The sequence below is a fragment of the Trachurus japonicus genome, chromosome 3, assembly GCF_045865225.1.
Source record: "Trachurus japonicus isolate A0001 chromosome 3, Traja_1.0".
Classification (NCBI taxonomy): Eukaryota; Metazoa; Chordata; class Actinopteri; order Carangiformes; family Carangidae; genus Trachurus; species Trachurus japonicus.
Genome location: NC_140909.1, coordinates 15,928,510 through 15,942,934, shown reverse-complemented (window position 1 = coordinate 15,942,934; position 14,425 = coordinate 15,928,510). Strand labels below are relative to the sequence as shown.

Sequence of the window (14,425 nt, the reverse complement as noted above, 5' to 3'; positions counted from 1 at the left end):
TAGCAGTCATACTCGAAGAAATGTATTAGCTGTAGGTTTGTCTCAGAACAATGGAAATCGTTGGCTAAGATCACAGTAGGGGTTATTATATAAATTATGATATATGAACTAAAATATAGGGAAAGGGAGAGGTGTATTTGTCGTAATGCAGTACACCAAGGTGACATAATGGGGGGGGGGGGCAAACAAACAATAGGATCGGTGGACAGATCGGTGGAAGTTCTGTGATAATAATAAGTTATAATAACAATAAGTTCAGCTTCTTTTCGTGACCATAGGATGATTTCATTCAGTGGTGCTGAACTGTGCAGCTATATATCATCAGATTAATGCTGAAAATCCTGCTCATTGTTTCCCAATGACAAGATGGCTGAACAGCACTGCTCCCAGAACTAAACCCTGGAGCATCCCATAAGTTATGTTGCTGTTTGCTGACAAGGTCTAAACTAGTGTCCCTGTTCAGAGTCATGGAGGCTGGGGGGTCTGTGCCAGCATGCTACCAGTTTTATGTACTGAAGATGATTTAATCATAGTTAGCAAAATATATTATCTTTGGATTCGGCACAATTTTGATTCCATTTTATTTGTGTTAATCATTCCACCCTTATCTTACCTCTCATCCCTCAAAAGAAGTGCTCAGCTTTTTCATTTTTACCCCATTAGGTTGAGTAATATTTGGCTTTATTTTTGGCATTTGGTAAAATCATGCTGCTTAATGCTACCAAGTTGGCTAGCATTTTCATTTTGAATTGGCATTCTGTCCTAAATGATGTTTTATACTGAGACTGATTTACTCTTATGTAAGTGGCCACTGGTGATGTGGAGCTCTCACCCTTCTGAAAAAGGAAATAAATAAAAAAAACTAATGTATTATTTTAAAATTAAAAGTGGGGTGCTGTGCTAAAAGACACCGCTACTTAAGGCCATTAAGGACGCTGTATATTGGACGTATCCTGTTGAGAGCTGTAAAAACTCCACATTCACAGTAGTGCAGTGCAGAAATGACATTTCTCTGACAAGCTGGAAAATTTGCCAATTCTGCATCCAGTACAATAATTGCAGCCAGAATCCCACTGACAGGGCAAGAGAAAACCCTGTGCACAATGAGCTAATGAAATCAAACGTGCGGTGCGGTTTTGCATGTTAATGCTGGCAGTGGGTGTCGATAGTGTTTAAAGATGTCAGCAGGTGGATAGCGAGATGGATGGCCCTCTGCCTGCCTTTCACTTCCCACCCGAAGGAAGTTAAACAGCATCTGCCTTAAATAGAAAACTTCAATATCTATTTAGAGAGAGGGAGGGAAGACTGTGAAGGAAAGATAGAAAAGGGGAATAGATGAGAGTGGAAGTTAGAGAAAGAGAGATGGAGAGAGAAGGAGAAATGGAGGAGTTGAAATAAGGCAATAAGTCCCTGACCTCAAGTGCACATTGCGACACATTGACGCCGTTGTCATTTGTTAATCAATAGAAGTACTATGGAGGCTATACATTTAATGGCATGAGATTGGCAAACCTGTAACAAAATTAAGGGAGCACTAAGACCACAGCCTGTTTTTCCGTTCAGTCAATTTACAATCTCAATGACTTGAACAGTGCAGGAGGGAAAGATGACTTTGAGACTCACATCCCTACCACAGTGAAACCTTGTGACATCAGGTTTATTTTTTTTCCTGTAACTTTAAACCTGTTTCATGAACTGAACAAATCTTACATGATGTGATCTGTAAAGGAGCTTTAACAGTGCAGTTGTAAGTTACTCAGAGCGCACAATTTGTGTATTGAGTACACAAGCAAGTGTGTGTGTGTGTGTGTGTGTGTGTGTGTGTGTGTGTGTTGGGGGTGGCGGGGCTTCACTCATTATGCTCCATCTTCATTAATAACAGCTATGCTTTTTAATTTCTTTTGCAGGGCCTAAATTAAATGTGTCATCCTTTAGAATAAATTGTGTAGATCTCACATGTCCTCTCTCTCGCTCTCCCTCTCATCCTCTGTCTGTTTCTATCATGCACATACACAAACCGAGAGGCACTTTGGGATAATTTACACGATAAATAAAGCATCGCTCCAATTAGTCTTAAGTCAAATAAATTAGTCATAAATTCAATCAACACAATTTTACGAGGTCGAGATTCATGATGTTGGTCGCTGTAGAAATATATATTCTTGAGGCCACTTCATTATATCAGCAGCAGGATGTAAAGATAAGGCACACAATGCCAAGAGGGCAGAGAAAAAGTTCAGTCAGTCACATGCTTACCGTGATCCTGGAAGAGTATTTTGAAGAACTTCAAACTTGACAACATACGATAAGTGTTTACCTGTGCGTGCTGAGCCTCAGCTAAAGTGCCACTCTGGGAGACCAGGAGCTCTTGAAGAGGAGCAAACTTCTATGTTCCCACTGATCTCAATGCTCCGCTCATCCATGTGTTTGCTTTACAGAACCACTGTTGACTGTATCTGGGCTGGTGTCACTCTGACACTATTTTTCTTCCTCTTTTATGCTTTCTCTTTTGTGTTGCTGCATTCATCTTTCTCTGAGAGCGTGGCAGGGCACGATCACCGTGTCCTCTTGTACATTGCCGTTTCTGTCCTCTGTTTTCTTTCTTTTTTTTTTCCACTGTGCTCTTTTCTCTCTCTCTCTTTTCCTATTGTTTGCCATTGTTCCTCTCCTTTCCCCCCTCATCCTCTTGCTCCCTCACTCCTGTTCTGTTCCCTCTGTGCTCTCGCTGTCTCCTGGGCCCTGACCTCCTGTTTTGACCCCGTAGAGCCACGGTGACTTTGGTACTCAGTACAGCCTAGTTTGTAGAAGTCAGTGCAAAGGCTACAGATATGAGCTTCAAACTTTTTCTCTCTAGTCAGCATAAAAGTATGTGTGTGAATAGATCCTGTTGCATGCAAGTCCTCCGTCTCTCTCAGTGTGTGTGTACGTGGTGGATCCTGTTGCATGGTAGTCCTCTATCAGTGTCTGCCTCCTGATCTGATTGATTGTTCTGGGTAAATTAGGACTGGGCGCTGGTGATGGGGACAGGAGTGAGTTACACCCTTCACCCCTGTCCTTGCCCTCCACCCTCTTTCCCTTCCTCTCCTCTCTGTCCCCGCTTTTATCATCTTCCCCCATGTCCTCATCCTTTCTTTCACCTGTTCTTCCTGCTCCTTTTTGTTCTGTTTCCCAGCTCCTGTTATGTCATGGCACCTCGCCTTGGGCCAACTTTTACAATCATTTTTTTTCTCCAGTCCTTACCCATTTAAACTACAATCACACTCCAAAATTCAATGTATTACGGAAGCAGAAGTTTAATTTCTGCTGTGAAAAGCGTACGTGAAATGGTATAAGGACACTGAATTTTGGTACAGCGGTGGTAAAGGTATGTCTTGTCCACCTTTGCTCTCTCTAAAGCAGGAGGACTTCTGGATTTTTCTATCATGCTGGCCTGAGAGGTGTAAAATATCTAAAATACACATTGTTGAAGTTAAATAATACTCTGTGTCAAGTAGAGAAATGTGGCTGAGAGTATAAAAAGATGCTGAGCACCTGAAATTAAACAAATGTTTTAGTAACTATTTGATAATACATTAATCTAAATGAAACAATTCTACAAGATAAAGTTGTCCAGTATATTTCCCTCTGATACTTTGATAAGCTCTAAATAAAGTAGGCAGAATGACCTCGGATACCAGCTTGATGAAGGGACGCCAAAACATTTAGTGAATAAAGCTGGAGACAGGTTGAGCAACATGTTTTGTGTTTGATGGACAACGTCTGTTTAACTAAAACTAGCCTGACTGATCCCATGTGTGAGAAGCCACTGCTGATGTGGTGCATTCCATAGCAAATCAATTGCTGCGTATTTGTCAGTGCATTAGTAACGTGATTTCCCTTTGGCCCTGTGGGTGCCTGCACCAACTCATGACATCATAACAGCATCTGACAACTGTCTGGAAACAGAGCGAACAACACAACTATGACTGAACTGACGAGACAGAGGAGTGATATAGTGATGATCACCAGCTGGATTTGATAGTAAAACAAATCAATAATTAATAGTCACAGACAGTATAGTCCGTGTCTTTAAAGATCTCCCTGTAATGTGTAGTAGATTCACTGAACATACAGTATAAGTATCCTCAGAATCACTGGTACACATCAGTGCAGATATTGTTATTATTAAAACACAACAATAAACACAGTATTGGCAGCAACGCTATACTTTAATTATGCAATAGACCGGTCGCATATAAAGTCATAAAACATGAAAAATGTGTATTTATACAAAATAATATCATAGTATTTGCAGTTGCTGTAGTTGTGGTCAGTGACAAACACTCTCCTCTCCTCTCCTCTCCTCTCCTCTCCTCTCCTCTCCTCTCCTCTCCTCTCCTCTCCTCTCCTCTCCTCTCCTCTCCTCTCCTCTCCTCTCTCCCTCCCCCTCTCCTCTTGAACATAGTTGTTGCTCTTAAACTGCTGAATTGGTAACACTGTCAAAAAAGCTGCTAGCAAATATTGTTGGGAAACTGGACCCCCCTCCTCCATAAATAGATGTTTGTTTCTGCTCTCTGTGTTTGTTTGTGTTACCTCTTTCTGGATCGGGCCTGCAGGGACCATTTTTCAGAAAAGACAGCAAGGCTTTTGGGAATACTTAGACTTCCTCTTTTCCACCCTCCCCTCCACTTCTCCCCTCTCGTTGCGATACTTCTCTTCTCTTCTCTTCTCTTCTCTTCTCTTCTCTTCTCTTCTCTTCTCTTCTCTTCTCTTCTCTTCTCTTCTCTTCTCTTCTCTTCTCCTCCCTTCCCTTCTCTACTTTTCTCTTCTTGTGAAATTTGAGGACATGATTTTACATTGTATGCTTTGTGCAGATTGACAACCCACATGTCTAAATTCAGTATTACATTTTCAAAATTCTTGTAGTCACTCTTGTGTTTCTTTTCCCTAATCTGCATGCTTTTTTACTCCTGTGTTTTCTACACTTTTTTTTGGTTTCTGTCCATCTGTCTCTTTTTGGCCAGTGTAAAATATGTGATGCTTCTACAGTTTCTGCCGTTGCTGCTTTACAGTAAAGCTGCAGTATAGGGCACTGGCTGACTGTCCGCAGATCGCTAGTGTCCTGGAGTGGCACATTAGTTTGGTCAGTTCGCCCAGCACTCCTTCCTCTCCTCTTTCTCCCTCCCTTCCTCATTCTCTCACTTCCTCGTTCTCGTACTATCCAGCTCTTGAAAAAAGAGAGAAGCCCTGATTCATGGCTTAGAGAATGAGCTCTGCCTCTCAGCTGCAGACCAAGAGGAGAGAGGAGAGGAGAGGAGAGAGAGAGAGAGGGAGAGCGGGATAAGGAAGGAATGAAGAGAAGAGGAGAAAAGCAGCGACATACTTGCATCTGTTGTGGCAGCGTCCTGCAACCGAGAAGCAAATGAGAGTGTGAGAGAGGCAGAGAGAGCATGTCAGAGTGAAAGGAGAGAGAGAAAGAGAGGAGATGTCAGACAGCCGTGTCCTTGAAAACTGCACCACAACTCTTTGAAGAGAGCCGGGAGACGGTGTGAGTAACGTGCATCTCAGCGGGACACGTGTGTTTTCTTTCTGTGTGTGTCTGTGAGTGTACTTGTGTGGGTTTGTGTTTTGCATGGTTGTACATATACAGTAATGTTGTTGGTTTGTTTTGTGTTTTGTGTTTGCGTGAATGCATGTGTGTGTGTTTACGTGTGTGTGTGTGTGTGTATGTGTGTGTGTGTAACCTGCTGCTCACACGCTGACCTGCCAAGTTCACAGTGAAGAGGGTTTGGCTGCTGATCTTCTCCGCTATTGTCTGCCTGCCTAAGTGTTGCTGACAGGGGATTATGGCAAATACAAAACGCCGTATGGACCAAAGAAACACAGTGCCAAACTTCATAGACACACGCATGCATGCATGAAGCTCCATGTTGAGAGCTCTGTTTGACTGCACCCATATGTGTACGCTTGCATTAGTTTGTTTAGTGCTAGCATACATACAGTATATCTGGTCTACCTTCATCATGAAATCTGCAACATTAAAGATTTGAGCAATTATTTCTGATATGTGCAATGGCAAAATAAATATTTTTAAATATACAGTTTTTCAATTGCACCAGAACCACCTGTAACTTTGCAGAGAAAGTTCATGATGAGTCAATGTTAAAATCTGTGCTGTAATTTCAGGCTAAATACAACATAGAGTAAAACTAATAGAGTCATTTTATCATAGTATTGTTGTATTAGTGGTATTTTGATTATGAAAGGAAGGATAACTGCAGTATAAGTTTATAAACTTAAGAAGCCTGATTATTCACTTTTTTTTCATTATCCCAGCCAGTATCCTTCAGGTTTAAAGATTAATAAATACCTTGGAAAATACTGGCTTCCCGCCAAACTTATTTGAATTCAGCTACTTGAAGTGGGCTTGTGGTTTGGGGGATGTATGTTCAAACCCTGTGAGGTCTCGGGATCAGAGCCAAGCGGTGTGACCCATTGAACTATTTGTAACTAATCATAGGCCACAAGCCACACAGCATGCCATGGAGCCCAGTTGGGTTACACTCATCAAAATATAATGAGAGTCAACATGTCACTCATGTTTCCAAAGGCATTCTCAAGATGAATGTCATTACTAAAGACATATTTCATTTTATTACGTCGCCGAACAGTTCAGACATTATGAGGTTGGCAGGCAGGTAAAAGACGCCCTACTCTCACATTTACTGTGAAGCACAACCAGTGGAAATGCATTGAATTCTTCAGGTAGGATACCATCACACCCTAATCTAAAAATGCCCTGGTTGCATCATGTCTTATGAAGCAACGTGGCTATCACATGTCCAGTATCGCCTACTGTGTTTGATCATTTGTAGGGAGACAAGTGTGACACAGATCATACTCTCCATGATATATTTAGATATTAAATTATAGCATAGTAAGTGCATAGATAGCATACCAAAGAATGTATATCATTTCTCTTTCTTGCAGGATCAGTTATTAAAGACATATCACAGGATTCATGTCCCCAATCAACATCACTCTGTCGTAAATAATATAAATTATTTTAACTGCTTTTGCCTTTTAGGGAAACCCTTGCAAGACTATAGATACAGTACAGTTACTGTCAAATGAACTGTAATAACCATTAATATTACATTTGACAGCCCTTATGAGCTGCTCTGTCAGCATAAATTATTAATTTAGTACCTTCTTTTTCTTTACGTACTTACCAGGCCAATATTACAGCAAGTGCTCCAAGTAAAATCAAAAACATCAAAATTAAATATTCCACATATATACATATTGAGATACTTTAAACATCATGAGGGACTCTTTAATTACTCCACAGAAATGTGTCTGACATGTATTTACAACACTAAACTGAGTGGTAATAGTTCTTTTATTCTTCATACATGTTCCACATTTCTTAAACGATGGGACAACAGTACGGTGGGTTTCTTGGATTAAGAAGCACAGGTTACGTTATAGGATACACGTGAAACAAACTATGAGACAATGCAAGGAAACAAAATGAAAAGGGAACTTAGGCGAATGGAGTGGCAACCCAAAGCCTTTATCACTTTTTACATTGGTCTAAGTTAAGGTAGACTACAAGAAGTGGGTGAGTGGCCTGAAATCATCCCACAAAGTTTTATGTTTAGAGAATTACAACTCTTCAAATTAGTTTATTAATGATTTGTATGTATTGTTACAGACTATGTTGTGTTGGAATAGATGTGATTTTGTGGCATGCTTCTTATCATAATGTGCTCTTAGCATCAGAGTCAATGTTGTCCACAGTATATATTTAGACTTTAGAAACTGTCCCCAGGGTGAGCATGTAAGTGTGCAATATGTAGTGAGATTGTGAGCATGTGAGTATGGTGTGCAAATGTCTGTGTCTGTGTGTGCATGCAGTGCATTTGTGTGTGGCACAGTGTGTTTTTAGGCAGCTTCAGCCAACCAATTGAGGTCAGCCGCTCAATAATTAAAGCGTGTCACTGGTTAGTGCACGAGCTGGGTCGGCCAATCAGAGGGGCTGATGTCAGATCAGAGTGACAGAAAGTCAGAGTGACTGTTAAATAGAAAGAGAGAATGGGCAGATAAGGAGAGGCAGAGACTGGGACTCGGAGTAAGAGAGATGCAAAATTTAAAGATTGAGAATGTGTCATTCGACGTAAATGTCAGTCTTCTTAAAAAGTGTCCAGATCTACACTCGTGAAATGCTGCTGGTCAGTCTTACTGTACTGTGTTCTGCCATGTGTGTCCCAGTTTCTTTTCTTTTTTTAATCTTGTTGCTGTATAAATCTGACAAGAGTTTCCCAGCTCCAATATTTTTCTTTATTTTACCTTATTACAGTATCTGAGGACAGAGCTCACCTTACAGCAGTTACCTGAGTAGAAGAATATCAGGTAAGAGGAGTTGTGTTAACAACTCACTGGTTGAATGAGAAAGACAGAAATGAATTGCAGTTCTCTGAAAACAGAAAATCTAATTGGTGAATTGGTTTGAAAGGTTGTAGTGGGGAAAAGTAATGCTTATTAATAATGACCAGTCATTAAATTTTAATGTTTCAGAGATTTTACAGTGCCTTGAAATCCTGGTATTCTCAAAGTTGATATAAATATATTTTTTGTCTCAACAAAAGGTCTTTTAGATATCCGTTGGTATGAATTTAGTCTTAGATGTGCTTTGCGTGATAGGATCTTAAGATTTAAAACAGGGGTTGCTATCTTGCATTATTTAACAAATTATCTTTGTTTAGCGTGAGTTTGGGTGTTGGCATAGTCATTTGAACCTGTCTTTCTTTCTGTGGAGCCGTTCTTTGTGGGGTTTTCATGTTCTGTTTGTGTTTGCATCAGTTTCCTCTTAGACATGTAACTCTTCTGCCACTGACCTCAAATGTGGACTTGGTCTCTGGGCAGTTTGTCATGTGCAATGCCAACTGCTCCTAAGAAACATGGGTCCAGTGTAGAACATGAATGTTTCAGCATGAGCAGAAGGGATACTGTCCACTGACCAGGACCAGCAGGTGTAACCTCTGTGGTAGAGATAGAGGTTGACATGCTTTCAGTTAGTTTCTAGACTGGTTAAATTCATATGGTTCACCAGTCACTTATACGTTGACCAACATGAAATCACTGAGTTGGGGTTAGAGAGGTCAAACAGGGACTGGTGGTGGCTCAATTAAAATATAGTGCAGATTTTTCAGATCTTCACTCCAAGGCTCCAAAACGCTGATTCTGCAGCCGCTGTGTGGATTTGTGAAGTTTAGTAAACAAACTCACAGCGGTTCACACTATCAGTAATATATGCAGCCAGTGAGAAGACACTGATACAACTTAAATAATGTTCTGTTTCTGTGTGTTTGGTTTGTGGTGTAACTCTTTGTGGCTCGATCCTGGTCGCTGTGTCTACATCAGTGCAGTTTGAGCTGCATGCTTTACCAGTTCTGTCCGTGATTGTCATATCAGTGTTATGTAGTCTCAGTCTGTGTAGCGACTTACAAGTTTTAACATTTCAAGTCTGAGGTTACTTTATTTACTCTTTTGGTAATCAGATTACTGTATATGATTACCCTCAAGCCGTAGATATTGTCTGGAGGTTGCAATCTGATCGTAGACTCAGGCCTGATGTGAGTTTCTATTTAACTGGAAGCCTTTCTGGGTGATGTGAGTTCCTATTAATACTCTATGCAGCGGTTGCTGCCTGCCAGCAACCAATACACACACATCCGCATACACACACACACACACACACACACACACACACACACGGAAGGATTGGTAACCAGAGACCTCAGGCTTCTCAAACACTACAGACTGCAGTCCACTTCAGGCCCTGATGATGTCATGAGGGGCAGCATATCATTTGTGACATCACTGCAAACAGGAAATAAACTAATGGGGGAAAAATAACATCAAACCATACTACATAAATAAATATTGCTCTTTCTTTCTTTCTTTCTTTCTTTCTTTCTTTCTTTCTTTCTTTCTTTCTTTCTTTCTTTCTTTCTTTCTTTCTTTCTGTAACATTGGACAGACACAGTGCAGAAAACATTGCAGTATCTCCATCATTGTCTCCGTCCCTTCCACTTAATGTACAATACAGTAATGATAATGCATCAAACTTGAAAGACAAAATGCTGGGTTACTTTCTCTTTTTCCTCACATTCTTTTACATAATTTCAGGTCACTATATTTGCCCACAGTCCACTTCCTCATCCTCATTGTCTTCTTCCTCTCTACCCTTTGTTTTAAGTGGTTGAGTCTGTCCACTGGTGTCCCTGTTCTTCCTAAGCCTTCTGTATTTACTGCTAATCATTTTTATGCTTCTCCCAGCCAGGAGCCCCAGTGAGATCCTGTAGATTTAGCCAGAGGTTGATCTCATGATTAGTATTCAGCTGTCAGAATATGTCAGTCAACTTTTGGAGGCCCCTCACATTCCTCGTCCTCCCACCATCATTACCTCATTAACACCTTAATGTATATCTCTTGTGGTGTGTGTGTGTGCGTGCATGTGCCACACCGGGATGTACTGTATGTAGCCACACGGTCCTGAAGAGAGAGCCCTGCGTGCATTAATGTAGATACATATCCACCCTCCTCCTGATTTCCCAGGAAGTCGTCCTCCATCATCTTAAATGACATGAAAAGAGCCGGAGACAGATATATGCATGAATTAATTGGCTTGAATAGGAGTATTTAGAAGCTTAATCCATGGGGATTAACGCAAGCAGTCCTCTCCGGATTTAAGCTTCTGTGCTTTTTCAGCAGAGGATTGTTTCATTTCACTCCATCCTCCTCCTCCTCACATGCCACCACCTTTAGTTCTTAGTCAGTGAGCCTCTAAAAAGCTGTCAAGTGTAGGATTAGGAACATAGAATACCACTAGATAGCTAATTGCCTTAATAACCTTTGAAAAATATATTTTATTATGACGTATTGTTTTAACTCAAAGCTGTGTTTCTTGTTCTTACTTAGGTCTTTCTGCTTTTTACATACAAAAACACCTCTGTTATTATAGGATTAGTACAACCATCCACAACCACAGTATAGATAATAGTCTATAAAGAATAGTGGCATATTGCAATGATTTATGTAGTATTGTGTGTCCATTGTGTGTCCTTTCAGTATTTGCAACTGAGTTTTTTGTAAGATGTCAAATTGAGAATTACCTGGGTTGTGCTTACAACCAACTAATTTGTACAATGTATTGTCGGACCATGAATGAAATTAATTTCCCTTTGAGGATTAAAGTAATTTGTAACGTATTAATATCGTATTTCATATGTTTGAAGGCAAAAGTGTCTGAATAGCTGTTCCAATCAGCTACACCTGAAAGCAACATGAAAAGTTTCTTGTCATTCAGTAATGTGGGGTGTGGCCATTATTCCAATGTGGATATCGGTCACAGTTTTTGACTTTTTACCTTGGAGGTACTGGCAGAATTGTGCAAAGGATGAGAAAGCGTGCTTTTAGAGAGAAATTCAAATCTTGCGAACTCCACTCACCTGGCCGCCAGTCGCTGTGTAGTGCGTCATATTTGATTAAGATTGCTCTTTTCAAAACGTTACAAATAATGGCTGATGCAATGACCGGTTTCAACAATGAGAGGTGCTTTCAGACACTGTATGACAAATGTGTTTCTTTACGCTAAATGCAAATGTCTTTATTCTAAGGAACAGAAAAAATGTCACCTCTTGTACTCTTCTACTCTTTCCTCACCTCTGCTCTGTTTTCCTCCCCTCATCTTCCTCTTTTCCTTCTCTCTTTCTTATGCTGCTTTCTCTCTTCCTCTTTTTTTCCATACAGTTCTCCTCTGCCCTGTTTTTATCTCTCTCCGTCTGCTGCCCCTTCCCTCCTTCATTTATGGGCTTTGCACTGCAAGTCTATGAGATACTGAGCAGATCAATGCCTATAGATTGGCTCATTGGAAGCCATTAGTTATGGGTTTTTATAAAGCTAGTCATTATTGTGCTTAATCTTGCAGAAAATTAAATTTAGAGTTGTGTACAGTGTTTTGGTTAAAAGTTGTTGATTTTTTTCCCCTCCTCTCACTCACTTACCAGCTGCTATTTTTCTCGCCGTTTTTGCATTTATTACTGCATGTGTGTGTATGTGTGCATGTTTAAGCCACTGAAAATGAATGGCAACCTGCTTTACACTTGCACGCACTTATGCGTGCACACGTGGCGTGCACACACAGAGACACACACCCACACACACACACACACACACACACACACACACACACACGTAGAGGTGCATTAGTGTCACTGTTAATAAGCCATCATGCATCCTGGTCATGCCAAAAAACCCTTCAAGAAAACTGCCCATACAACAACATGGCTTGGCCACAGTACTGCACACGTACTGCAGTTTTCTTTTTTCTCAGTGTTGGCAAATTCCTCTATTGTCAGAGCCTCTGTATTCAATGGCTTTAATAACTTAAAAGTGATGGTGGGGTGTTTTTTTCCCCTGCCACTTTGCTTTTGTTTTTCAAAGAGCGGTATGGCTCCGTCCTGGTCCAGCTTTAATTTTCAGAATTGGTCATGAACTGTCCCTGTTTCCCTCCAGTGCTTTTTACCTCTGCCCTTCCAGATTTCCCCCACCCCATTACTTTTTTCACTCCACGTTTTTTTTTTTTTTTACCTCATCTCCCCAATAGCCCCCAACCCAGGACCACAGATGTGACTATATGCATACATTGCATCTGGGACAGTATGCAGCATGTCCTGCCAAATGAACAAATGAAGTAGCATATCTTTTTGCTTTTGGTCTTCTTGTCACTCGCTGAGACCTCTGTCTTCTTCTCCTGTCATTTCTTCTCTTTAATCAATAACTCCATTCTTTTAATCCTTTCCTTAATGTCTTTCATCACTCTGTCTCTCAGTGTTTGCCTTCCTCTGTGGTCCAGGTCTCTTTTAGTCTCTTTTTACACCACTACCTTCTCTTTCACCGGCCTCCTTGTCCCTCTCATTCTTCTCTCATTCCCACTCCTTCACTTTCTCCCTTTACATTTTCCTCTGTCCTCACCATCCCTCCTTCCTGCCTTCCCTCTTGTCACTGTCTTCCTCATCTCTGGTCCTCTTGTCTCTGCATCCCGAGTCCCTCTTTGCCCCTCACACCCACATCCTCTCTAACTAAACAATAGATGCCTTGAGCTCTGAAAGATCACTTCCCATCCCACCCCAACACCATCAACACCACCCACCCTCCTCCTTTCCCACCCCATGATGATATGCAGAGTAGGGCAGCAGCCTTCTTTTGTTTAGCTTAGCGCAAATGAAAATTGCTAATCAATTTTTACCCCCTCTTATTTCATGGCGTGTAGTTCCTGCCCCTCCCCTGCCAGCTGTCATTGTGTGGTTGTGGTGCAGGGCTGAAAGCTTCATTAGCAGGAGGACAGCATGTTTTGCCCCTCAGCGCTGTATTCATGGAATTACTAAAGATAGATAGGACATTGCCTGGTGTTACTCATAGAATTAACACAAATAGATTCTTCCTTCTGCCTCACAATGATCTTTTTGGCCAGAAGAATAGCACAGTATCATCTTTATCATAGTTATAAAGTCACTGATGGGGGCACTCTCAAAACAATTTATTAATACTGTCCCAAAGCAGATCCATGTGACTTTTTCCAGTTTTTCTTTTTGGGGGGGGGGCTCTGTTTTTGTCTTATTTAGAGGCACTTGAGTGAAAGCGACCATAACTAAATCACTACCACTCGAACGCTCGCCAAGAGAAAAGACCCATCAATTTGTGTTCTATGACTGCGTCCGGTAACACTGCTGTGTTATAAATCAGTCAGTCTGAGGTATATTCAGTAAATTTTGTTAGTTGCAGCACTAAGTAATTAATGTAATGACTTACATAGGGTCTCAACTCAACTATCAAAGCAATCTGTATTTCAGTATTTCAACTTCTTTAAATTTCAGCAGCCAAATATTTTATAAGCTTCACTTCTCTTCTATTTCCTCTAAATTGTCATTGTCTCTCTCTCACTTTTTCATTCTATGTCTTGCTTCATCTCTCACTCCCCTGTGAATAATTTTTTTCTACTGTGCAGTAAACTATGTAGGAAATTTGTGTGTATATCTTTGTCATACACAATCTACACAGCCACGCAAGTGACACGTCCAGTCATGTAATGGTAATTGGCCTCCACTGGAGTTTATTTTACTTTATTTTTCCCCAGATGGTGCTTGGCACAAGCTACAGAGTTAGTCAAAACTGACCTTGTTTTCCTATAGGAATATATAAATCCTGCTAGTGCAGGAGGACCTACGTGACCATGACCAAAAGCAAATGTCGGGGGCACTCTTAGCAAGAAAATGAGCATAACATAGCTTTTGCCAACTCTTCTCACATGCCACACACACATACTGTGTTTGATGCAAAGCAAGTGATTAAGTGCAATGTTTGTTTATATTTGTGTATA

General features: G+C 40.8%; 1 protein-coding gene across 6 annotated transcripts in view; it reads left to right on the top strand.

Moving 5' to 3' along the window:
• Positions 1 to 5,158: 5,158 nt before the first annotated feature.
• esrrga (estrogen-related receptor gamma a) overlaps positions 5,159 to 14,425 on the top strand; it is a 137,473-nt gene continuing 128,206 nt past the window's right edge. For 2 of the 6 annotated variants that reach the window (XM_085764111.1, XM_085764109.1), the window contains exons 1-2: positions 5,159 to 5,525; positions 8,342 to 8,394. The gene's annotated coding sequence lies outside the window, so the exon portion shown is untranslated. Of the gene's footprint in view, positions 5,528 to 8,091; positions 8,214 to 8,341; positions 8,395 to 14,425 lie in introns of those variants that run through there. The other 4 variants (XM_085764113.1, XM_085764114.1, XM_085764110.1 and 1 more) reach the window with 4 other exon arrangements.